Here is a 25,209-nt window from a genome sequence, read left to right on the forward strand (position 1 = left end):
AGAATACAGTAAAGTGCTTTCATGCCTTTTGTTGTTCTTTCTTTTCCTTAGTTCTTTCTGTGCTTCCTCTGCCCTTTGTATCAAGCTAAATTTTTTCTTCCCTTTCATTCAGATCACCCCACCAGACTACCTCAGGCTGTCTGTCTGATGTGTTTCATTGTGGTTTTTCTCCTCCTTCTTTTCCCATGAAACCAGGCTTCACTTCTACTCCATTTCTTTTACATTAATAAGTTCACTGTGGTTTTTAGGTCATGGTTCTAGTTTTGTAGCTCATAGTTCCTAAATTTTAGTTTCCCTAGCCAGTATATTTTCTTTATAAAAGTGCTCCAAAAGATGGCTTTCTAAATACTTCTTCAGGTAAAAACCATCAATAATAGAATTCATTTTAATTGTATGATCAAGATGTGTACATATTATATATGTGAGATTGTGCTGTCTTATGGATGTTGCTTGTCTTTTCCCTGTGGCTCTAAAATCTCTGAACAATACTGATTCTTCCACAGGACAGATTGGCATCTTCCTATGTGTATCACTGACAGTATTAGCATCTTCTTCCTTTGATCTATTTAAATTTCAGCAGAGCAGATATTCATATGTTTTCTAAGGGAATAGAAAATTGAAATAGAAAATTGACTAGAAAATATTAATTTATTGCTGTATTAGAGTGAGAATACCTCAGCCCCAGAAACTATCCCCACCTTCATTTCAAGGTTTAGTACAATACATGAGAATAACTCAAAATGGAGACCTCCTTCACCTCCTCAGCTAAATATGTATTTTCAGCTCGTTAAATTTAATTTTCCTTAGCTTGTGAGGTTATGCTGTATCAAGTTGTGTGCTGAGAAATCAATTAGAAGAGCAGGTGATGTAGTGCAACTGGAGAGCCACATGGGGTTGTATAAGAGAGGTTTTTAAAAGACACATGGCAACCAAGTAATATGTCTTCTACAGGGATCTTTTCAGCAGAGACGTTTCCCTGAAAAGCACTGCCCCAGCTGTTGGGCAAAGCCCTGGTTTCTTGTCCATCCCTTGACCCGTGTGCAAGGAGCAGCTGGTTACCACATTAACACACCACCAACAAACTGTCTGGCATGTAAAGGCCTGAAAAAGAAGAAAGGCCAAGGTACAACGCTGGAAATACACGAGGCAATTATGAGAAAGGGCTCAACACTGTGCATCTTACAATCAGTGCATGCAGTTTGACAGGTTTTGCATTTTTGCCAGTATCACAGCTCAGTGCTCATTTCTCTGAGCAGCTGCAAAATTTGGGAAGCTTCCAGCTCACAGGAAATTCTAGATTTTGTTCTTATTTGTTCATTTTGGGCTGATTCAGAAAAAAAAAAAAACTCTTTATGAACTACTACATGGCAGTATGGTACACCAATTACTGACACTCAGTTTGGCTGGAAAGAGGAATCTAAGTGCTGATAGCTATAAATGTCACTTTTAGGAAACACTGCCCAAATAAACTTATCCACACATGAACTACTTAGGCTGTCCACTCAGTATTCATAAATCTTAATAGGTATTTTCTTTTCCTGATTTAAAAAAATAAAAATTGTCAAGTACCAAAAACAAACAAACAAAAAAAACCTAAAAAAATTCTTATCCTTGATATAATGTTCCTAATCTCTTTTATGAAAGAGAGTAATCTGCACCTACAAATTCAGCTTTTCTGTAAATTGATTAAATATTTTTAAGTAAAAGAAAATATTTTATTTAGCATAGATTCCTTGTTTTGCAATTTTGTTCAGGCCATAGAAAAATCCAAAACAGAAATGGAAAACTTTCACCTTAAATTTTTTCTGGATTTTCACTGGCACATTTATCTGCAACATCATGCTTGAAGAGCTTTGGAAGAGTAGAAATGCTCAACACTTTTCCATATACAGGATAAATTCACTGTGCTTCATCATTATTTTAAACCAGCTTGGTTTACTATCCTTCTGAAGAGTCAGTCATGTTTATAACATCTGCCATATATTGACATGAAAAATCTCAAAACCCCCACATGTTATAGCCCCAGACAACCACAACTACCATGGCACTTCTGTAAAACATTGAGATTGTCAAAGACATCTTGACATGTTCACAAGAAGTGAAGCAGTTCAACACAACATGGATGAACACAACTGAAACTACATTTCTGAGGACATGTCCTACAATGGGAAGGAGACTCACTGAATGGCTGATGTTGGAGAGCATCTCTGGAGAGCATCTAATCCAAGGCTTCTGCTCAAGTGTGGTCAGATAAAGCAAGCTGCCCAGGATCATGTCTGGTTGGGTTTTGAGAATGTACACAAATGGTGACCCCTCAGCCTTTCGGTGGAACCTGTTCCAGTGTTCAGACAGTTATGGAAACCTTTTTTTCTTATGTTTAATCAGAAATTCTATATTTCAGTTTGTAGCCACTGGACACCTGTGAGGAGAGTTTATCTCTGTCTTCTTTATTCCTCCCAACAGTTATTTTTACACATTTAAAAAGTTCCCCTAAACCCTCTTTTCTCCAGGATGAATAGTCCCATCTCTACACTCCTATGTCAGGTACTCCAGCCCTTCAATATTTTATCTCCAGTTTGCTAGATTTATTCTACTCTCTTGGACTCTTATTTCATACCTGCCTTGTACTGGTGGGTTCAGCACTCCAAATGTGTCTCACAAGTGCTGAGCAGAGGTAACGGATCACTTCCTTCAATCTGCAGGCAACACTCATAAATGGGTGTCACAGTAGCATATGTACTTTGTTTGGAAGCCTCTGCTGCTTCCTTTGCTGTAAAGTTGTCCCTACAGCAGAAGTTTTCAGTATCAATGTCTATAAATAATTTTCATTAGCTGTAAAAAAAAAAATCAATGCAGATGAAAAATAGGACCAAATACAAAATAGACCTGAAGTTGTTCAAGTTTTGTCTGAGACCTAGAAAACTCAGGTCTCTATGCAGATCTTCCCAATCTCTGTACTCTGCCTATTTTATTTAAGCTTAAAAAAAACCCCTTTGAGCTTGTTTAAGACTAGAAAATTTAAATTAAATCATTAAGGTAAAATTTCATCATTTTCTTCTCATCAGCTGAAACTGTTTCTTCCACAGTCCTTGAGGCATCTGAAATCTGCTCAGCAGTTCCCCTGCTCTACTAGATAATGACCTCAAAGTGTTCAAATCACCAGAAAGTAAAGAACCAAGTACCTGTGAGCTCCACCACAGACGTAATACAATGTCCACTTCTCACTCCTGATATTATCCTGGGACCAGTCCAAGTGTGCACGTGACCTCAGTAATCTCCTGACTTGCTGTGGCTAAATCCAGCAGTTACATCACCAAACATACATCTCAACAGGGAAGCAAAGGTGAGATGTGAGTTGTCTTTTTAAACTGCCACTCAGACATCTCATTTTAAACTTGCCTAGAACTGCTTACAATGCTACATACAGATTTGCATAGCATTAAATAGCAAACAAGGGGTGGGATGCTGGCCCTGCCTCCGTTGTACTAAATGTAAAGATCATTTCACTCTGTTACCAAATCAAGCAGTTTTGTTTAAGATTATGAAAATTCTAACTAATCTGCCTTCAAAAAAACCTTTTTTTTCCCTCTTAGAATAATAGAATCATAGAAATGCTAGGGTTGGAAGGGACCTTAAAAATCATCTACTTCCAACCTCCCATGCCCATTTTAACTAGGCCAGTTTACTGAAAATCCCACCCAACCCACTCTTGAAAATTTCCAAAGATGGGGCAGCCTGTTCCAGTGCTCACCAACCTCATAGTAAAGCACTTCTTCCTAATATCTAATCTAAACCTACTGTCCTTAAATCTAAGACTTGAATTGTTGTCTGAAATCAGCAGCCTTTTGATCTATAGCAGTTAAGGTAGCACATGAAAAATACAAAGAGTTTTAGGAGAAAGAAAAAACCCAAAACATTAAGATATACTGCATTGATTTAGCTCTTTTTTAGCAATATCTTGTATGTAGTCCTCTTCTTTCTATCCCAAAAGTAAACTCAAGGAAATACAAAGAAAGATTACACAGATGATCAACATCTTGATTAAGTTTTGATTAAATAAATTAAGATGCACTGTTCTGTAAAAAGATGATTGAAAGGTATTTATGAAAGGTAACCATAACATCATGGACACAACTAAAGAGAACTGAATAGGGAGTAACCATTTATCTTCTAAGGATATCCTAAGGAAGGGGGACATTTTAAAAGAAAAAAAAGAGATCCTTTATTCACACCTGATTGACAAAAATATCACCATAAAGAATAAAGGATAAAAATATCTATAAAAAATTAATTTATTAGAATTTCATTTAACAAAAAAAAGATGTTGATGTTGCATCAAATTGGTGTCTAATGTTGCATCAAACCTTTAGCTCAGAAACTCCCTGATCTAAAAGTTGATGGGCAGTGTGAGAATTATCAATGTTCCTGTAATCATTTCACAAGTTTCATGTATGCAAGCCACTGTCAGACACACTAATATATGATAGACTGTATCTAGTAGCTTATTGAAATTATGTCCATTAAAAGGAGGAAACAAATATTGTGGCTGGAACAAAGATAATAGGATGAAAATATATGATTTGTGTCCCCTTTGCTTGGGCTTTGCCAAACAGGCCTTGGAGAATGACTGTAAGAAAACATTTCTTCCATTTTTCTGGCATGTATTACTATCAACCTCTGATCAAAAATTGCAGCTTTGGGGAATACTTGATAAATAAAATACTCAAAGCTGTTGTTACCAAAGGACAACACTCTACTTTCACTCTACTATATTTTGTTTAAATATTATAGTGAAATAAATAATGATTTCTAAAGCATGGATAATGCATTGGTAATGCCAGAAAAGAAATTTAAATGCAACCAAAACTTTTTAGTTTATAAAAGCATAGAGATTTTAGGTTGATTATACCAATAAAAGCAGAAGTTGCACTTAGAAAATAGAAATTAGGAAAGCAGATACTGAAAATATATCTGAGATCATGGTTATTTTTCAAACTGACATGCAAAGATCTCTGAGGCTTTTCTCAGCTCTGGAAGCCAAGAAACCAGCTGAAGAGTATTTCACTGTCACAGTGCTGCCCTCAGAGCAGGTCACATTTGAGATTTCACAGGTAAGCCAGTGGAGTAGCACTGCAGACTTAACATCTAAAAAGATCTGTGAGCCTACCTAAACTCACTACTCCAAAATCTGCTAGAATAGACTGCCTCAAAAAGGCCACGACACTCCATGAATGAAGATTTTTATTTAATATTATAAGAAAAGTTATCTTTTACTCACATTGTGATATGGGAAGGGGCTGTATAGCAATTTACAATCCCTTCTAAACCCATTTTTCTATGAACTAATCTTACCTGTGATTTGCTGGCATCCATGAGTAGACTTTTGTGTGAGACCCAAGCAAAGAAAAGGGAACTCATGCCCCGTGTTTAGAGCTTTTGTCACCAGCAATACATAAGATATTAGTAATTCCTTTGAATGTCTAAGAAATTTTTGTAACATAAAAATTACTGTGGAAAATAATTTCTTGACTACAGTTTGAAAAATTCATGCCATGACTGTGATACATTTTTTGTGCATCAATGTGACTTGTGAAAAATGAAAAAGCCAAATCGCACAAATTATATCCATAAAACTTGGACTATGAAACATATTGTTGAACATTCTTTTGATTTTTTTCTGATTAATTACCATGTTTTTCTTTCAGAACAATTATAAAATCTACAAATTGAAACAAAGCATGCCATTATAAATCTTGATGATCAAGTCTGGATTAAATTTTTTACAGCAAAATGCTGAAATGGGCCTGTTTTGTTTGTTGATTATGTTTCTCTAATGACTATGGAAGTTTTTCTTTTCCCAATGAATCTTTCACTACTAAAATCATAGAGATTTATAAAGGTCAGTTTTATGCAGTGGAAGAAAATAAATTTTTTAAATCTTTTTAATTATGTTCCCATTGAATTCAGATGATGCTAAAATAATTTCAATAAACTTTTGTGTTGTTTTCTGAAAACTGAGTGTTAGAAAGGGAATCAAAAGAAGATCTTTTTATAGCACCATAAGTAAAAATATGAAGAAAAATAAACAACTAATCTAGTCATCTGTTTATAAATTATATAAAAAACTCTAAAAGAAAAAAAAACCCAGAAATTTCTCATTATAATGCAAAATTACTATTTTTTCAATGTTTTAAGACAAGAAATTAGGTTCAGAAATTTATCTTATGTAAGAATTTTCAGCACTGTTATAAACACTCATAAAAAAAACCAAACTGATATTGATAGTGGTTTACTTGATCAAATTACTTACAAATTCTGATTAGACATTTGTGAAAAACAAGAAACAAGAAATAATTCTGTTTTATTGTATAAATTTTACATTAATTGCTTTTCATTTCCTTTGAGAGTACTAATTTTTTCCTACTCTATAAGAATAAATATCCAATTTGCCTCTCTGTATTTTTATTATTTTGTGTAAAAGCACTGTCATCTCCCATTGTATACATAAAATAAACAGTCTCATTTTTTTATGAGTCATAGAGTAATAACATTAAAACATTATTTGTTTTTATTTCAAAATGCCATATGAGTACTTTCATATACTGGCTTGGGACAGCTTAAATTTGCTTTAGAACAAGGTCAGAAATTTTTTTTATTTGCTTTCCTCAAAGCAGCTTTCCATAACCATATAGTGCTACAACTCAAAAGACAGTAAATTCAGTAAAGAGACAAAGAAAAAAAAAATCAGCTCTGAAACTTAATATTGAACACAGTGACCCTAATTGTTAGAAGCCAGTTGAAGCAGTATTCTTGTTGTTGGTTGGTAGAATCATTTTCTTCTTTAGAATTGTGGTATTATTCTTTAGAGTTATTATTTCATTTTCTGGTATTTCAAAATCAGGGTGAACAAGCATTTTCACTTGGTATGATTTTACTTAGTGGGGAAAGAAGCCCCCTTTGCCTTTAAATAAACACATTGGTTCTATTGCATGTTTCTCTTTAAAAAAAAAATTAAATCCCAGAAATATTGATAAACACTCTCAGCATTCACATTTTCAGTGCACCATAATCAGGTGTCCAAGTTCTCATTTTTCATTTGCTGAATAAAAGCATATTATATCTTTCTTATTATGCTTGCAGTAAAAAAATAATTGAATACTAGAAGGGCTTGCAGGTGCATGTAATACATTTGACAAAGTCCAGGTACACAGAAGAAGAAACCAGAAATTAAATTGATTTTTTATGGAATGGCAAGACTTTTACTTCACTTGAAGGTTTTGCTTTTCCACAAAAGAAATGCAACAAAGGAAATCCAACAGTTAAGAAAAATATATAACAAAATAGTATATAATAAAAAATTAATAATTTCAGAGCTAAACCATATGTCATCCTCCTGCTAATAATGGAAAGAAACATGTTAGGTACTTTTAAAAAGACAAAGATAAATAAATCCACATGTGTGAAATTATTAATCCATTTTTTAATACTGTATATCTTTTCTCTGCTTGAATTTGGGTTGAAAACCAAGAAGAGGCTCCCAAACTGTTCAGAAGTGTTTATTTTCCTTTAATGAAGCAAACATCAGAATTCACCAGAACAGTGAATTTTATATCAACTTTAACATCTCTAGTGTATTTCCCAGAGATGTACTTTCTCATGGTAAAGGTTTCACAAAGCTAAGGTACAGTGTCAGTGGAAAAAGAGGAGTAGCACAACTCTTATGTTGGATGCCTAAGATACAAACACATGGGAGGCTGAGGATCAAGTTCTTATCCTGCTCAATTCAAAACAATTCAAAACCCTTCACATACAAGGGGACAAGAGCACTCACCTCACACTGAAACTCCTGTATTTGCCCTGAATACCAATCTAATATAGTGCTCCACAAAGACTTCTGCTGTGCTTCCAACAGAGAACAAAAGCAAATGTCAGAATCTCAGAAGTCACCATGTAACAGAAAAGTCACCGTGCCATCAGCTGCATAGGGAACAGACTTTCAAAGTCAAAAAGTGGGACACCTTATGTTGTCTCCTTTTATAGTCATGAAACTCTTATGTGCTTGGTCTTCTGGCTCTTTGAGTTGGTGTGGGAAATCTCATTCACAGCAGTAAAGGCATCAAAGGAAGTCTCAGTTCTACTACTTTTCTGTTATGGGAATAGTCATTTATAAAAGCATACAAAGTATTTTCATACTATAGCACAAGTAGCATCATCAAACCCAAGAGTTTAGGGAACCAGTTTGTAAGCTAAACTTTGTCCTCTATCTGTTGCTCTGTCATGATTCCTGTGGAACAGCACTTCTTGTATCATTTTATCATACCACTTTTTTTCATAATCCCCCAAACATGATTTTAAACTTCATTATATTTGAATTTCTGTGTTATTTCAATTTTAATAAATGTAAGAAAGTCAAAATATGTTTAAGCATAAAGTTGTACATTTACATGATTTTTTTTAAAAAAACCAAGAACAAAATATAAAAAGAAAAAAGGCATTGAAATGCCACACAAAAATTTGTTTTTAGAATTGGAGAACATACTGCAGTTCATGCTGATATGTTTACAGACTTTTCTGTAAAACTCAGTGGCATCTGCTGAGTTCTTGTAAGGATTTTGAAACCTACACTCAACAATATTTTTATCTTTAATAACACCTTTTTCACACAGAATCTATATATGTATCTCTATCGTGTATACATGCAATTTCACATACATATAGAATGTTAATTGCTCCAAAAAATGTTGTTCTTTTTTGTAAGACATTTTGAGAAAGTCTATCACATCAGCTACAAATGCAATTACAAAGAAGTAAGATATTTATTTTGAGGGATTTTATAATATTTATGAGGTATTATATAATTTGAGAGAAAAAAAATTGAAAAGCTATGAATATTTTCCTGCCCATTCTATGTAAGTAATAAAGGTTAACTACATTTTAAAATAGTGTTTTGCAATTCGGTTTGAATAAGAGTTGATTTTTGCTTAAAATTTAATGAGCTACATATGTACAAGGCAACTTCATGGCCTTTGGGTTCTGCAACAGCTAGCTTTAGTACTTCATTCTCATAATTGTTTATTAATATTACACTCATTTAGCCTAAATGCATATCTCACTGCTCATGCCATATGCACACAAGTGAGATAAGGTGCTTTGAGTCACCATCCCTGGAGGTATAGGCGTGGCACTTAGAGACATGGTTTAGAGGTAGAGTTGGCACTGCTAGTAGAATGATTGAACTTGATGATCTTAAGGGTCTTTTACAGCCTTAATGATGCCATAATTCTATGATTCTGTGAGCAAAACCACCTCACATTAATAAAGAAAGTGGACAAAATAAATGTGAAGGCTTCAAGATTCTACAGCTATTGCCCTACTTTTTTAAAAAAAATATAGGAAATTTAATAAGCTTTCACACTTTCTGCAGAAGACCTAGAAAAGTCTAACGCTATGGCAACTAAATTGCTGTGTAGAACTTATTTTGATGCTGTTGACACTGCACGTATTTATTCCTATTATTGAATGAAGAATTATACCATGCTCTATCTATGTACATCTACAGTAAAGAAATTGTGCTGATCCTCAGGATGTGTCATATGTTTGATTTTAGCTATGGAAGATAACATAAAAGATAACATTACCTTTATCTAGAGTAGTTGAAGAAATCTTCTGAAGAACAATTTTCTCACAAACAGAAATGTTCTCTTGATTGTTAGAATCAAAAAATTTCAGTGAAACAGAAGTTCAGATCATTAACTATTCTATCGTAACATCCAGAAATGCACTGACTTTTGTTAACCTGAATCTAAAGTAATAAAATCCAGCTAAGTATGTAAGAGTGGCAAAAGAATAAGAGAGAGATGGACTAAAAATAAACTCAATCAAAGCAGCAAAAACTGAGCTTTTACAGAATTCTGGTAGGAAACACTTGAAAAAGAAAGAGGTCCTGAAAATCTACATCTTCTACAGAAATTACAAGAATTTCTTAGAGAAATGTAGAAATGGATATTATTGTATTTTAGGTTAGGTAGACTGTACCACAGAAGAAACTGAGATATATTTGATATCAGAACCTTCAAAATAATAAGCAAAACCATGAGGACTCCAACCCCAAGACCAGGTAAAAAGTGCATAGAACAAATATTAATATATATGAAAATACTTGTAAAGATTCACATGTCTAACAGCTAAACATGTGAAAAGTAGGGGCATTATTTTTAACTCACTGGGTCTATGAGAACTTGTATCAGATGTTATCTTTCCTATATGTGATTGGTATTGTTTAAATTGTGAATTATATTTTTTCACAATGCAGATTTATTAATTAGAGCAGAAAACACATACCTATTATTTTTCCTTAGTTTAGTGCAGAATTTCCATCACTTTTGATGGACAAATTCTTGATAAATTAATTTCTTTAATATATAGGCAGATGGATGTGTGGATGGACGGGCAGATGTATACTTCTGTGTGCAGATGTGTGTGTTTTCATAAAATAAAACATAATGCAAGTCTTGCAATAGAAAGGTTTTTAACATGTGTTATATTTGAAAGTTTCATATGAAAGAGGATCTTATATGAAAATTACATTCAACTCAATAAATGGGGCTCTGACAAAAAAATATAAATAGATCCTTCTAAAATTTACCAGCCTCATTGTGTTATTTTTAGTGAAAAATTGAAAAAGTGTGATCATATATGAAAACACACATTTTGCTTAGATTTTAAGTAGCATATGGAATTTCTGTGGATATTTTTCATACTTAATAAAAAGCAGTAATATTTTTAAAGAATAAATGACTCATAATAGTGAACATATCTTTAATGAAAATGTACTGGAATTCTATTTTTAGGGAGAATGCCGGTATTTGGTAATATGCATTTTTTATAAATATGCTCAATTATTTTTTTTATCAAGCCATATCTGAATTCAAAAACTACTTAGGTCTGAAGAAATTGCAGTAAATTGATCTTACCTTTCCCCTTTTTGTGTATGATGCATATAAAGTTCAGCATCATAGGTTTTAGAAGTTCATCTTAAGTCAAGTACTTCATTAAAACTGTCAACCTGTTCAGGAATGAGTAATAGTTTACTCTAACTCCAGATTTTAGTAAACAAACATCAAACAACTTATGAGTTGGAATAATTTTTATATCCCTCTCAGTTCTCTCTGTGTAACATGTCCATATACAAGATCTAAAGCTTTAAGACATAGTAAAAGAAAATAAGTATATCTCTAAAGAATTATGGACTATTACCATGCTGCAGCTCCATATGTTCAGTTAATTTTTTTTTTTTTAATTTAAAATTTAAGAACTAGTAAAACTGCTAGGATAGTGACATTCACTCTTCCATAACTATATTGCTCAGCTGGTAATTTTTTAATGCGTACTAATTAGGATTCCTAAACATTTCTCAATTTCTTATCTAATTTCTCACCTGTTCTATGTCGTCCGAGCAAACAAAAAAAAAAAATAAAATTCACTGTTAGGATTGTCAGGCATTGGAATAGGTTTCCCAAGGACATGGTGGAGTCCCCATCCCTGGAGGTGCTCAGGACGTGTTCAGATCTGGTCTGGGTCATGTGGTTCAGTGCTTTGGGGGTTGCAGTGGCGCTGCTGGGGGGACAGACACACTGGGTGATTTCAAAGGTCTCTTCCAGCTTTGATGATTCTATGATCCTACAATTCTTTTATATTTATCAAGTATTTATAAGAAGAACTTATGTTTTCTGATGGTGATGATGCAATGTTTTCTCAACATTCATAAATTCATGGAGTTTGTACAAAGATAAGGAATTTTGGTATTTCAGCATTTTTCCCACCTCAAAAATACATACATATAGTTGTTTACACTCTACAGGTTAAATACGTGTTCCAGATCCCCTTTGATAGACAGTAGAACTCAGACCTAAAATGTATTGTCTTTTTATTATAACTGTACAAATAATTTGGAATATTAGAAAGTTAGAAACCTTAGGCACTTCAGGATTTTAGGTGCAACATCTACAATTTATCACATCAAATTTAGGCATTAGTCTAGATTACTCACCCTCTCAGCTCTAGGTAATGGGAATTCCATCTGGAGATTAAATATATTTCACAAAACTTGTCATCCTTTGAGGCTGCTACTATTCAGACAATGAACCCTTAATAATAAATAGTGATATCACACCTGCTTCACTATTTTGGAAAATTCATAGTGTTATGCCATTAAAACAAAGAGGAAGACAGACTTATCTTAATGAAAAAAAAAGTAAGTCTACTGTTATCCATTTACATGCAGTATGTTGGATTCCTACGGATTTTCTGCAGGATTGTTTTCCCTAAGTTCTAAATACAAATGTCTCTGATACTTATCACTGTCCCTGTATCAAAGACAGTTTTAGAATTGAACTGCTGTTTAAACAAGTAGCAGTTAATAAATCCACATTTTCAAAAAATAAGCTAAAATACTTGGTAAAATAGGTAATTAGTCAAAAGCTGCATTCATGTCTGTGTTTAAGCTGGATATGAAAACTCATTTTCCTAAAGTCACTAGTAATACCTATTTGTGTTAGTTTTGGCTGGGATAGAGTTATTTTCTTCAGAACGGGGCTGGAATAGGGCTGTCTGTTGGATTTGTGCTGCACACAGTGTTAATAACAGTGTTAAGGATGTTTTAGTCATTGCTGAGCAGTGCTTGGACAGAGTCAAGGCCTTTTCTGCTCCTCACGTCACTCCCCCAGCAGGAGACAAGGGGTGCACAAGAGCTTGGGAGGGGACACAGCCAGGACAGCTGAACACAAATACCAAAGGGACATCCCATACAACATGGGGTCATGCTCAGCATATGAAGCTGAGGGAAGAAGACGGAGACAGGATTGGAAGGTGTTTGTCTTCCCAAGCCTTTGTTATATGTGAGGGAGCCCTGCTTTCCTGGGGATAGCTGAACACTCATCTGCTGATGGGAAGCGGTGAATGAATTCCTTGTTTTGTCTTGCTTCCATGCAAAGTTTTTGCATTTAAACAGTCAGCCCATCAAGTTTTCTCACTTTTCTCACTTCTCACCTTCTGATTTTCTTCCTCTTCCCAGTGTGGGGGAAGAGTGAGCAGTTTTGTGGAGCTTTTGTGGGGATTGCAGGCTGAGGTTAAACCACAAATGTATGTTGATTTGCAAATATTCCACTCTGCTTCCCAAAACTTGAAAATGCCATTGACAGTAATATCAAAGCAGACTAAAATATTTTTATTTTTAGTCCTTCAAGTACTTCAGAAGACAGAGTAGGGAGAGCTAAGAGGATGAGGCAGAAGATAGGTGCATTACTTTGAGCAAAGGAGAAAATTTCTGTGTGGACCAGCAGAGCATAGGACCATTTGCTTGTTTATTTTTAACATGTTAGAAGGTATTGGTTTCAAATTGACTAAATCTCTCTTTGTTCATGGGTCATTGACTGGGTAGATTGTAACAGCTCCTTTGGAGCCATTATGGTATGTCATTTCAATGCAACCACTGAGAGTGTGTAAGCAGCCTCTCTGTTCCAACTCCACCAAAACTATCATTGAAATCATTGCCTGTGTGCTGAGCATATTGTTTTTAAACTTTTATCTAATAGTTACTTATATTTTTAAATATCATAAGCAGTTAGAACATGCTGTAAATGAACTGTTAAAAATGTATGTTCTAAACACTAAAACAATGGTATAATTTTAAAAAAATCCCTCTACAAGTAAAACAAAACCATCTAGAAACCTTTTAAAAAATCTTATTGAGTAGAAAAAAAATAATAATTGAAAATAAAATGTTACCAAAGTAGACACACATCCTTGGACTACAGATTTTGCCAGGATTTGTGGGTATGGAGCTGGTTGTTGTTAGCATGTGGAGCACACTATAGCTCTGTACCCTTTCCTAAACCTGCAAATAAAGTCATTATCAGATTCAACAGAGGAAGCTTAAAGTACATGAGAGAGGTCTTAGAGTTGATAAGCATTTGGAAAATCTTAAAAAAGGAACCAAACAGTATTTCAGGTAGAAATAATGTCCAACTTAAAAGCAGTGAAGGTTGTCCTCCAAAGAGGGTATTTCAGTCTAAAATAGGGAAGCAATATGTCTAAATCATATTGCATGTAATGATCATTTCTAATTTCAGATTTTAGGTTTCTCTTTTGAGACATCTATTTCAGCAAAACTTCCTAAGGGAAACTGGTATAACTTATATCACAGTCTAGCAAACTTCCCATTTTGTGAATGTCATGGTTTCCAAAATCAATGGATTTTGGATTTTTCCATGAATTCCAAAAATCATTTACAGTCCAGAATTTTAATTAATATTCTCATATGTCAGCATATGTTATTTTATGATCCTTTCATTATTATTGGGTTCAAATTCTTTCTCCCCTCCCAAGAAAAATGAGGTGAAGGAAAGAGCATTAAACACCAGAAAATATATAGTAATTGTCTTGTTCTGCATATGTTGATTCTTCAGCTTCAGGTAGATTCTAACTAACAAATATATCCAGTACAAAAAGAGACTGTGAAATTATGTTTTATATTGCAAATTAATGTTTTCTCACAATATATGACAGCAAATAATGGAATCATAGAATCAATTACTTCGGTTGGAAAAGACCTTAAAGGTCATATACTTCCAAACCTCCTGCCACGAACAGGGACACCTTCCACTAGACCAGGTTGCTCAGAGCTCCATCCAACCTGTCCTTAAACACTTCCACACAGGCATAAGGCAGCCACAACATCTCTGGGCAACCTGTTCCAACGTCTCACCACCTTCACAGTAAGGAATTTCCTAGTATTTAGTCTAAACCTACTTTCTTTCCCTTTAAAGCCATTTCCCCTTTCTCTATTACTACATGCTTTTGTAAAAAGTCCCTCTCCAGCTTTCTTGTCAGCCCTGTTTAGGTACTGAAAGGCCTTAATTAGGTCACGCAAAAGCCTTGTCTTCTCCAGGCTGAATAACCCCATCTGTCTCAGCCTTCTCCCACTCCAGCCCTTTTATCTTTTTTGCCCTGCTATGGAGTTGCTCTGAAATGTCCATGTTCTTTTTATATTGTGGGCACCAGACGTGGATGCAGTACTACAGGTGAGGTCTCACCAGAGTGGAGTAGAAGTACAGAATCACCTCCCTCAATCTGTTGGCCATGATGCTTTTGATGCAGTCCAGGATGCATTTGGCTCTCTGAACAAGTGCACATTGCTGGCTTGTGTTGAGCTTCTCATGAGCCAACACACCCAAATCCTTCTCCTCAGAGCTGCTGTAAATCCATTCTCCACCCAGCCTGCAGCTGTTTTTGGAATTTCCCTAATCCACATGCACTTGATTTTGTTGAACTTCATGAAGTTCACACAAGCCTGTCTCTCAAGGTTGCCAAGTTCTTTCTGGATGGTATCCCTTTCTTCTGGAGTGTCAACCACATCACTCAGCTGGGCATTGTTGGCAAACTTGCTCTCCTACTGTCCATGCCACCAACGAAGATGGTAGAAAGTGTCAGTCCCAAAGCCAGCCCTCAAGGAAGGATGCTTTTCACTTATCTGTACTTGGACATCAAATAATTTACCTCAAGCCTTTGAGTGTGACCACCAGCCAACTCCCTTCTTCAATATTGTCTTCAATGCGGCTGAAATAGAGATTTAGGGAAAAATAAATTATTTCGAATTTCACAAGTTTTGATAAACAAAGTATCTCACCCAAAACACAATTCAAATTCAAGTTTGAGATAGTTAATAGTTTCCATCAGCTGCTTCGTCTTTTCATACCTCATAAGAATTGACTTTGTGATGTGTTTCTGAACTGCATATTTATAAAAGAATCATGTATTTTTATAGTGATTAGAGAAAATCTCATAACAGAATAAAAGCTGAGGCAAAAACCAGCAAGTGTCATAAGTGTTGTATGTCCTCTCTGCTTCCTCTCTTCCTCTCGAACTTCCAAGCCCTGCAGAATTTTACTGCACAAAGGCAACCCCATTAGACTCATATTCAAAAGGGTTAACTGTGTACAAAATGTTATTCTCAAAAAAAAAACCCCAAAAACTAAAACTGCTGGGCTTTTACTTGTCTAGAATTTAGAACATCATAAATGCGGCTGCATTTCTGAAGCTGTTACAGCTAAAACTTCCAATATTCCTTTGAGACTATTGCAATATTTCTGCTAGGTCTTAGAGCAGAAGCCCAGAGTCATTCATCATCTCTGAATATGGCATCTCTCTGACCAACAAGTCACTTAACAAAATCTTCCAGCTGGTCAGCGGTAGTATATATAAAGAGAGCAGTAAATCTCAGGGGAAAACAGATGATTTCCTCCCCCTTTTCCCTTGTCTAAGGGGCATAGATTGCCTGGAAAACAGTTTTCAGGCGTCTGTAATTGAATGTGAGATGAACTTCCTCTTTAATGAGGAGGAATATTACCACCCAGACAGCAGAAGTTAGTGCTCTGCTCCACGTCCCAATATATTTCATTAATATTAACCAAGGTTTCCTACTCTCCCCAGGCACCAATGCTGTAGCACAGAAGAAAGATGCAAATAACTCTCACAGTCACCCAACTAATCACTGGAATAACGAGTACAGGAATAACAAGTTCATAGAAGTGATGTTTGTCAGGTGAGGGAAATAGGTCTTTTCTACCAGGAAAAAAGCTTTTGTTGCTGTAGCTATAGGTAAAATCCTTTTGTACAGTATTTTAGTTTAAAAGCGTACTTTTCTATTGTTGGCTTTTGCACTTTTAAAAACAAAAATAATTCCAAATAGCAAAAAGATATTGTTATTACTAATTTTGAATTAGAGTGTATAAAATCCTTTGTCATGGCTTACAAAGTATTCTGTTCAGTGATAGATTATAAAAAAATTTAAATTAAATTTTATTGTAAATATAAATACATATAAAGAAGACAGAAGTTCCATGATGTGTTCTGAAGGGCAACTGAGCTTTCAAGGGTGGCAGAAGACCATGATGTCTTATGTAGCTGTGCAATTTCTTCAACATGAGGCTAAGACATCCTTAAGCTTGTAGAACCTAAGTACAAAACTACCATATCTGATTCATGCCGTCTTTTTAATAGTTCCATTCTAACCTTTGTGTGGAACACAATGAAACATGGATGAAAATGGAAAGGCCCAGCATGAGACCTGCCATGTATATATCCTTAGCATATGGCTATATGTAAAGTACATATTGTTTGTGAAGTGAATGTGGGCATACTTTACTGAAATCTGAGTATAATAGACTAATGTTTACTTAATTCTAGTCACAGAGAGCTTATTTTCTTTGGTATTGTTACCTAATAACTCACACTATTCCACAGGACTTCAAAAAGTTGTCTGGAGTCCCATATGTAAGGATTTTAAAAAATACTTTATTTAACCTAGTTTACTTGCCTTAGAGAAAGGAAATGGTGACCCTGCACAGAGCTGGTCTGATTTATAGATTTCCAGACATGGGGGCTTCTTAAGTCATTGTGAAGTTTGGCAGTACTTTTTAACGATTGGTAACAAGTTATAGACTCCTACCCACAATTCTCATCTTCCAGGAGAGCATACTGGGTGTGCAAATAAGGAGAAAGGAAAGAATTTATTACCAAAATATTCTTCAAAATGGATTAGCAGATGTGTTAGATTTGCTGCCAGTTACTGTGGGCGGAGAGTATAAAGCTAAGAGACTCTTGGGTAGAGGAGGAACAGCAGGAGGCTCTGCTAATTTTTCATCTCATTCAGGAAAGGTTGCATGTCTCCCATGCTGTAACTGTTCCCCAATTTCCCTTTGACACTCTGATTCCTTCTTCCTTCTGAATACCCCTGCAACTTCTTCTCTTCGTCATGTCCTAGGCATATTTTCATCATTGCATCTCCAATGGATTTCTAGAAGCTACCTGACAGCAAGTCACCCTTGCACTATCAATTTCTTACCTCCTCCAGTCTTTGAGGCATATATTGGAAAACTTTTCTACTGGAATGTATATGATAAAAATAATTTATTGAAAGACAGACACACACATTAGAAAGAATAAGTATATAAGAATTAAAGGACATAATTTTTAGCTTAAAGATATATACCTTAGTGCCTTGGTCACTGCAATGCTGCTGTAATTCCTAAGCACTAGTATCTTCCCTCAGCATATGTATCGCCAGCCCTGAGTCACATGCAAAGGCATGAAGCCTATAACAACTAGGGAAAAAAAATGCTGTGCTGGGAGTCAAGAATGAGGAAAATTGTAATGGAAAACTAGGTTCCACTCTTCCCCCTGTGGTCCTTCCTCCCTCACCTTACATTTTTAACACAGAACCAAAAATACATTGTCTGACTCATTATTTTAAAGAGCTTTTCACCTGGGGAGGAGGCTGGAGGGTTGGGACACTAACTCTCTTCTCCACATAAAGCTGCGCACAAGGTTCAGTGTGATATGAACTGCTCAGTCTATCCTCTCTTTCTGCAAGGCAAAACAGCTCCGTTTTCAGCAGGCCTGAAAATATTCCCAGTTCCTGAGTAGGCTGTTATGTGGAGATTGAACTACTCTCCAGAGAGTAAGAAATATAGATTTATTTGCATATAAGATTTCAGCCATGAAAAATTTTTATTTTTTCCCCTTGCGCTTTCATTCAGATTATAGTTTGAATATCTCTTCCTCTCTGATTAAACTAGCATCCTTGCCCTGTTTCAACCCACAAAATTTTTACTCTATTCTGCGCATAAGACGAAACTATTTCTCCAACACCCTTAACAGCTTTTAATCTATTATTTATTATTAAACCACATAATTTTATTATTTATAGCTTTTCTTGTAAAGTGTCTTGGGATGCATTTTTATGAAGTGCTATTCAAAATAAAATTGTATTGCACTAAAGAACAGATCTCATTTATTTTTTAATAATTATTTGATCTTGCCTTGATTTACTGAGTCACTAAGGCATCTTATTCCTGATGATTTAAGGGATGCTATGAAGTTAAAACTCATATAAACTCACATCCTCAGCTAATGTAATCGGCAAAGTTCCAATGCAATCAATGGAGGTCTGCCAATTCACACTAGTTCTGTCCTACCACAGTTTTTAAAAATCTCTTCTCGTCTATGTTTTAAATGACATTCTAGATGCCAAATAATTTCTTTTAATCTACATTGCTTGTCACTGTATAGAGTTTATTTTTTCAATTTCATCTTACTTAGACAGGTAAATCAGACTAGTTTATTTCTAAAAGCCTTTCAGTTCTGCCTCTGATATAATACTATAATTTTGAAAGGTTTTTAACTGCTAACTCTGCAGGGAAATGCAATAAAATTGAAGCTATATGTTTTGCAAATTTTATGGAAATGCTTTTGTCAAATCATTGTCACCAAGAACTTCTTTATTAATATAACATTATAGTGATCTTTCTCAAACACTGTAGAAAGAATATAAAATAATATATACATATGAAAACCTGAATTTTTGAGTGAATCACTGATTTTAAGTACCTCCATTGTCAGACACACAACTAAGAAATCATGGGGACACCTGAATCATTAAGTTTCTGAAAAGTCGCATAGAGGATGCACACAAAGAGAGGCTCGAAGTGTGAGAAAAAAATACAGTAGGAAAGCCCTTCTTCTGTGTATGAAAAACAAAGTAGGCACTACTTTACATTTTGCCACTTAATCTGTTTTTACATTTTTATATTGATATTGACAGGAAGTTGTTACTAGTAGACATGGAAGAACCGAAATCCTAAGACTATCTAGTGATGTGAAATAGAATTTTGCTTCTTGATACTCTACATAACTTCTCCAGCAATGCTCTTCATATCTCCCATTTCAGTAGTAAGCCTTCACCTTCAGTAGCATCCCTAATTTTTACCCTCTGACTGCCTAGTTACAATTTAAAATTATATTATGTTAATATGCAATTTACTTGAGCTATAGAATATGTAGTGGTTTGGCTGCCTGGATACCAGGTGCTCACCAAAGTTGCTCTATCACTCTTCCTTAGCTCAACAGAGAAGAGAAAATATAGCGAAAACCTCACAAATAAAGAGAAGGAAAGACGAGAGCACTCACCAATTTCTGTCAAAAGTAAAAGGGAAAGTTATTGAGGAAACCTGGGGGAAATTATTTATTACCAAATCAGAGAAGGACATGAGAAAAAAAAATCAAACCTTAAACCGTGTTCACCCCACCTTGTGATATCACCTGTCCTGATTTACTCTACCTCATCCCCACTTCAATGGCACAAGGGCACAGTGTAGAAGCCCAGAAGATAAGGGGTTGATGTGGATGTCTCAGTACAATACCCAGATAGCCATAGAACCAACCGAGGACTGTTGGTAAAAACACACTGTAAGAAAAAAAAAATGGTATGGCTGAAGTAGAGAGCCATATGGAGGTAGGGAAGCATTTTTCTGGGACAAATATCCTTGTTCTGGCTCCTGGAGATAAGCTTAAGCACAGGAATGAAGTTGAGAAGCAGGCATGAACTTTTGAGCAAAGACTGACCCAGTAGAAGGGGAAATCAAGAGCACCAAAAATCCCCAAAGACCTACAACCATTTCCAGAAAGGTCTAGAATGAACTGTGCATGATAAATAATTTGCACCGAAAATGAGAAAGTAAACTTCAGGGTGGAGGAACTTATCTATAAAAAAGTACCCTCACAAAGCCTGGGCAGCCTCCCCAGGACGATGGACACACCATCAGTTGGATCAATGTTGGAGCCAGGACTGGTCTCCTCTTTTTCTTTCCTTTTTTATTCACTGCCCCTCTCTTTGGTCTCTCTCTTCTCTTGCACCCTACTCCTTATTCAAAGCCCAGCAACATGTGTTTATGCTATAAGATAAGGAACTAACTTACCAAGTTAACATTCCATGCCAAGTATATAATTTACTAATACAATTTTGTAAGTTTTTTCAGACCTGACTTTTATTTTTCCATTCCTTCCCACTGCTCCAGCATGGGTCTCTTCCACAGGGTACTCTCTTTCAGGAACAGACTGCTGAGCATGGTTCCTCCACGGGGTCACAAGTCCTGACCAGTGTTCTCCAGGACAGACTTCCCACAGTATCGCAACTTCCTTGGGGCGTCCACCTACTCCAGTGTGTACTCCTCCATGGGCAGCCACACTATGGTCTTCACCACAGGCTGCAGAAGAATCTCTGCTCTGGCACCTGGAGCATCTCCTCCTCCTCCCTGTTTACTGACCTTGTGTCTGAAGAGCAGTTTTCTCGTATATTCTCACTCCTCACTTCCACTGCAGTTGCACAGGTTTTTTCATGCTTCCTAAATATGTGCCTCTAACATTGGTAAAGGCACTACCACTGTCACTGATGAGCTAAGGCTTTGCTGGCAGTGGGTGCATCTAAAACCAGCTGACATTGGCTTTATCAGACACAGACAAAGCTTCTAGTAGATTCTCACAGAAGGAAACCCTGTAACTTCTCCACTACCAAAATCTTGCTATGTGAAGGTAAGTAAAGATTCCTTATTAGTTAAGTTGTTGCCTGGTTATCATCATTATTTTCAGTCTTTTTACTATACTGAATTACCATATTCAAATATAATGGAAGTTTATGTTTCAATTTAATATAAGGCAGGAAAGAAATTAAATTGTACCATATATCTTCAGACTAGCATTAACACAAAGATCTAAAAGCTGCTTACTCTATTGAAAGCATATTGTTGCCTTAAATTTTGTCACAGTTTAGCCTCATTAGGAGCTGAGCTACACACAGCTGGTTCTCATGTTCCTCTTGTGGGATGAGGGAGAGATCAGAAAGGTAAAAGTGAGAAAACTCATGGGTGGAGATAAAGACATTTTAACAGGTAAGCTAAAGCCATGCATGCAGGCAAAACAAAACAGCTTCAATCACCATTTCCCATGAGCAGGGAATTCAGACATCTCCAGAAAAACAGGGGTCCCCCACTGTCCTGGTTACAGAGAAAAGGCAGTGGAGATTTAATGCTGTTTATTCTACTAATGTGATTGCTGGGGGGGCCAGGTTTCAGCAGGAAATGCTGGGACCAGAAATAGGAATCTTGTCATTCTGGCCTAGGTCACTGCAGTGCAGTGGACTACCCTCTCAAACCCTAGTGTACTTGGGCCCTTCTGCTGCCTGCTGGCTTTATTCCCTCTTCCTATTTTTCTTCCAGAGCACTGCTGTGGAGTTACAGAGTTAAAGCAGACAGCTCAGAGTGGAAGAGAGTTGGAGTTGGAGAGCTGGAGGTGGTATTTCAAGAAATCACAGAGGACTGAGCTCAGCCAGCAGCTGCAGAGCCCCTTTATTTGGATGAACTAGTTTATAGGCATTGGTTTGTCACAGATTTTCATTGTTTTGGGCTGGAGGGAATGGATGGGGGGAAACATTAATCCAGGGAAGCTCTGCCCCTGTTTGGAGACCACACTAGGCACTGTCTTAAAGTGTCTTACTCTGTTCCCAGCAATGAATGCCCTTTTGTGCATAAGACACCTTCTTTTTCTGTACTTTTTGCTATGGTTTGTGTACTTACTGCTGTGGTTATTGTGATTTTAGTAAAATTTTTATTTTCAATCTATAATCACTCCTTAATGTCCCTCCATTATCAGAAGGGGTGGGGGGGATATAGTAGCATATTTGGAGTTTATCTCCTAGCTGGTTGTTAAAACCAGCACAATCATATAATGGTGACTTGTGAAGACAAGTGCCATCACTCTGCAAGTCCTCCCTTTCCTTCTCCCTCCAGCTTTATGTGCTAAGCATGACCCCATGTTGTATGGGATGTCCCTTTGGTATTTGTGTTCAGCTGTCCTGGCTGTGTCCTCTCCCAAGTCCTTGTGCACCCTCAGACTCCTCATTGATGACATTGAGGAGCTGAAAAGGCATTGACATTGTGCTTGCAATAATGAAAACACCCCTGCGTTGTCAACACTGTTTCCAGCACAAATGCAAGACTTAGCCCCATTCTAGCTACTACGAAGAAAATGAACTCTATTTCAGTCAAAACCAGCAAAAATTGTTATTTTCCCATAGAATTGTAAAATTGACAATTTTAACAAATTACTTGAAGGGTTTGATTTTTTTTTTTTTAATAAGAGTAGTCATCAGTTGGAAAAGTTATCAATACTGAATTCTTTATTTTACTGCTTTTATGGGAATGATTAGTTACTGCTAGTATTTTGACAAGCACTTTTAATTGGCTAATATAAAATATAAAAGTCTGGAAAAAATTTCAGCAGGTCATTTTTTAAGTAAGAAAACCAGTAGACAACAGAAACATGAATGAAGTCAGGAGGTCCTTTTGCTCTTACAAGTTCAGCAAGAAAGAAGTATTTTAACTTCTTCTACTTGTCCTTGTTTCAGTTGGAAGAGTTAATTTTCCTTCTAATAGATAGTACAATGCTGTGCTTTGAATTCAGTATGAGAATAATATTGATAGAACACTGATGTTTTGCCTTTTGCAGAGTACTGCTTGCTATAAAGGAAGAACTTTTCAGTGTCTCATGCTCTGCCAGTGAAGAAGTGCAGATGAAGCCAGTGTGGAACACAGCCAGTACCAGAAAAAGCCAAAGGGCTGTTACTTACCACAGAACGTCATGTTCAGTATATAAACTGGGGGGAGCTGGCCAGGAAAAGCCAATCACTGTTCAGGACAGGCTGGGCATTGTCCAGAAGGTGGTAAGAAATTCTATTGTGCGTCACTTATTTTGCTTCATGTTTCTTTCTCTCTCTCTCTCTCTCTCTCTCTCTCCCTTTTTGCTTTTTTATTTTCTTTGTTGTTGTTGTTGTTGTTGTTTTTGGGTTTGTTTTTGTTTGTTTTTTAACAGCTCTTAGCTAAGCACACAGGTTTTACTTTTTTCCTATTGTCCTCCCCATCCCACTAGGGTAGGGTAGTGAGCAAGCAACTTCTTGGTATTTAGTTGACTGATAGAGTTGAGTCATGAACATATTTACTTTATAGTATACTAATGCATTTAAGAATGATATTAAATTTAAGATTGTGAGCAATCCTAGTCATAAAGAAACGAGGTGAACCACTAATATGGTGCATTTCAGAAACTAATGGATATTAATGGCTGAACTACTCACCCCATGGTCTCTTCAGTAAAAGAAAAGAACTTGGTACTGCTGGCATGCACTTCAACTAAGCAAAAGGAGAGGTCTGAAATGGATCTAAAATTTCCAGTCACAATAAAAGATGAGCTCAGCTGTTAGCATCTAAGAGTAAATATCCAGGGCATAATACAGTTTAAAACTCAAACACATTTAGATTTCTATGTTAAAGTGTATAATTATGTATGAGCTGTCAAGGCTTACATCATAAACAATGGAGATATAGTAAATACAATTGGTGGATCCAAGAGCTAATTAGTAATATGATGTTTGTTTTAGGATCTTTTTCATAGAGAGCCAAACTGTTCTCCACAGCCTATTGACTAAGCCTTTACTGTCTGATATGAAAGCTCAGATATGACTACTCACTGCCACACAGGTAGTTACATACTCAGTACTTTATCTCAGATTGTATCTTGCACCTTGCCAAAAGGTTCAGTTTCCTGAAGATGGAGGTTTCATGTCATTAAAGCACCCTCAAATCCAGGAAGATACCTAGTGGGATCTCAAATGACACTAGACATTTGGGTTTAGGCAAACTCTTAACTACATGAAAAATCTCTGTTTATTATTGATGTCTGTATATTGTTGGACAAAGACTTCTAAAATCAAATAGTATGATGAGAAATCTAAGTCTCAGTGGGTCTAGCCCAGACTATGGGCTGTGGGAAGGGTTGAGGTGCATATCTCAGAACTAACTGTTCAGCATTATGAAAATGGTTTTGTGTGTTTATCTCTCTATATATATATATACAAAATAAATGGTGACTATGCTTCTGCTGTCTGTATACAAGAGACTGAAGAAAATGAGTAACTAAATTAAAGCTGTGTCAGGCAGCCACACACACAAAACCTAGCATATTAGGCTTTTTTTTTCCTCGTGTATATCACAGCATATCATTTCCATATTTGAAATGGGTTCGTATCTCATCAACCAAGTCAAACATATTTTAGCTTTTCTGCCTCTAGAGATGAAGCTAATTATCATTTCTAGAGGGGCTCAATAATGGAAAATCAAGTAAAACTTGCATTGCTAGTGTATTTCAGAGTTTCATATACAAAATTCATAGTGGACTGGCACAGAGTCCACTGCTGGGTGCGTAAGCATTGTCCAGTTACACTGGGTGCCAGGCAGAAACTTTTCACTCTAGGGTCTGTATCTG

At 36.0% G+C, this 25,209-nt stretch overlaps 1 long non-coding RNA gene across 1 annotated transcript; it reads left to right on the forward strand.

Annotated features, from left to right (window-relative positions):
- The first annotated feature begins 21,672 nt into the window (after nt 1-21,672).
- LOC135297981 (uncharacterized) lies at nt 21,673-25,002 on the forward strand. Its single transcript, XR_010359931.1, has 3 exons — nt 21,673-21,782; nt 22,110-22,268; nt 23,398-25,002. It is a non-coding gene; the product is annotated as an uncharacterized LOC135297981 (long non-coding RNA).
- Nucleotides 25,003-25,209: the final 207 nt, after the last annotated feature.

The sequence above is a fragment of the Passer domesticus genome, chromosome 3 (assembly GCF_036417665.1).
Source record: "Passer domesticus isolate bPasDom1 chromosome 3, bPasDom1.hap1, whole genome shotgun sequence".
Classification (NCBI taxonomy): domain Eukaryota; kingdom Metazoa; phylum Chordata; class Aves; order Passeriformes; family Passeridae; genus Passer; species Passer domesticus.